The 2,500-nt window shown below is 46.2% G+C and overlaps 1 protein-coding gene across 1 annotated transcript in view; it reads left to right on the forward strand.

Moving 5' to 3' along the window:
* LOC311343273 (netrin receptor UNC5C-like) overlaps positions 1 to 2,500 on the forward strand; it is a gene marked incomplete at its 3' end in the record, with an annotated part of 149,673 nt that overhangs the window by 83,440 nt on the left and 63,733 nt on the right. The window lies entirely within an intron of this gene.

A 2,500-nucleotide genomic window follows, 5' to 3' on the forward strand; every position in this document is an offset into this window, starting at 1 on the left:
GCGTCTTGTCTTTTTGAATGAGATTGGTGGCTTGATAAAGAGGACAGCTACCGAAGCCAGATTGATGGCTGGGATTTTGTGGTTGATGGATGGGCGGCGGCGTAGCCAGAGAGATGAATAGAGATGATGAATGTTATAGGACTCGCTGGCATCGTCGCAGGCAAGTGCTAGTGGGGAATAGCTTGATGTAGACGGCGTTGTGATAACAGCCAGAAGACGTTTGGAAATGTACATGCAGTTTTTGCTGTACAAAAAACCCTCTCATGGTGTATATTCCTTTATTATTTTTTACCACCTTTCTTATCCACATTTATATATTTCTTTAATACCCGCCTTGCGTGTTACGATTGACCGGGGTTCTCTGTGTTGAATTTACTAGTGGTGATCTCGGCAACGATAATAACAATTCAGGTTAGCTATGTGTCGGTGTTGTGTTAGAAAAAGGTTATTATGATTCAAAGATTTTGAAGGGGGTTATCTATGGCTACGGAGAAGGACCTAGCCAATCACAGCAATAACTACCCAGTATTATGTCTGTACGTGAGATTTGCCACATGCTGACCATACCACATCACTGTAGATGTGTCTCATTGTTCCTCTGTACTGTAGTGCACTCCTGTGCGTTCCTCATCTCCTTCTCTCTTATTCACCTTGTCCCACCTTGCCTGCCTTATCCTGTTCCGGCAAGGTGGCTATGCTGATGAAACACAGCACATGTACTGACTTTGATCAATCAACAGGTTCAGCACAGGAAGATACTATCTATCTACTGTGTGTTTTGTGTGTGTGTGTGTGTGTGTGTGTGTGTGTGTGTGTGTGTGTGTGTGTGTGTGTGTGTGTGTGTGTGTGTGTGTGTGCCCCATATTTACAGTTTTTGCTGGATCAGGTGTTTTGTGATACACCTGGGGACCTGGGGATGATAGCAATTGAAGGACACAGGCAGTACACACTCACACACACACACACACACACACACACACACACACACACACACACACACACACACACACTATAAGCATAATTCGTACATCAATAAGATGCCATTTGTGCAACCATGAGCCATAACTTGAAGTCGGCTTGAACCTCAGGCTGTGAACCACATCAGTACAAATAGGACATCTTTACCCCATTCTCTACTTCTGGTAATGTTTTGGCTATTTTTTTTTTAATCATCATTATTATTATTATTATTATTATGTCTTCAACAGTAACAATCTGCGTATATATCTGTAGGCCATATTTATTCCCTCATTCTCTTCTTACTTCTTCCTTCTCTTGTTCTTGCTCTTCTTGTTGTTCTTCCTGTTTCTGTTCTTCTTCTTCGTCTTCTTCTTCATCATCTTCTTCTTCATCTTCTTCTTCTTCTCTCCCCTGCTCCAGTCCTCCTCATGCACACAGTATGTTCTCCTTCTCGTGAAACCCTTGGAGGCGCGCATCAGCTCCATAAATAAAGCTACCTACTCAGCCCCCACCCCCCCCCGCCCACGACCCCGCCCCCCCCCCCCACCCACCCACCCACCGCCATCACAACACCCCTCTAAGGTTACACTTTGTTTTATAGCCCTTTTCTGGGGCTCTCTAATGATTTTCACATCTGTCGGGCTCAGCTGCCACAGCAAGGACACTTATAAATACAGTGTGTGCGTGTGTCTGCTTGTGCGTGTGTGTCTGCTTGTGCGTGTGTGGCTGCGCATGTGTGTGCTCGTCGGTTTGTGGTGTGTGCGTGTGTGTGTGTGTGTCGGCAGGCTGAGGAACTCTCTGTGGATGTCTGTCAGCTAGGGGTCAGAGACGAGAGGCAAACACGGTGGAAGCAGTGGTGGTAATAAACAGGGAGTGGGTGGGAAAGTGTGACAAAGTTGTGAAAACCAAAGAGGTCGCTTCTAATGACTATCCCTCGATATGTGAGAGAATCCAGCGAGACAGAGCCAACGACAACATAAGCACCGAGCAAAAGCCATGAAACGACATCAACTCATAAAGAAAGGTTACACACCGGTACAATAAAAAACACTAAAGCCGCCTAGCTCTAGCCACTAGAGTATAGCTTGTGTGTACAACATTGGTCAGCCTAGTCCAGGTTCCAGGTTGACCCTCTCTCTAGGTCGCCCCTTCCATCTCCCCCTTCTAAGTAATTGATGATTACTCTTCCTAGCGGTCAAGAAAATGGAAGACATGGGAAGAAATTGCAGTGCGTTCATTTGGACTTTGGAACGCGGCCATTTATCACAGCATGCCGACCATTAGCAGGGTGACGGTGTGTTGTCTTTGGCCCCGGTCAGCAGGCAGTCTCTGTGCAGCCACTTGTGGGCAGAGTGAACTGGGGTGAAAGGGAGCGTGAGGCGAGAAAGCAACGATGCACTGGTTGTTTCGCACACCAGCTAAAGCACCAAGTAAAGGTTATGGTAATCTGCTTGTGTGGATTTATGTGTGTATGTGCAGATTTTTGCGTGTGTGTCTGTGTGCGTTTTTTCTTTGATTTGATTTTGTGGTTTAAGGCGGG

This window comes from Micromesistius poutassou (genome assembly GCF_964030765.1).
Source record: "Micromesistius poutassou genome assembly, chromosome: 5".
Lineage (NCBI taxonomy): Eukaryota > Metazoa > Chordata > Actinopteri > Gadiformes > Gadidae > Micromesistius > Micromesistius poutassou.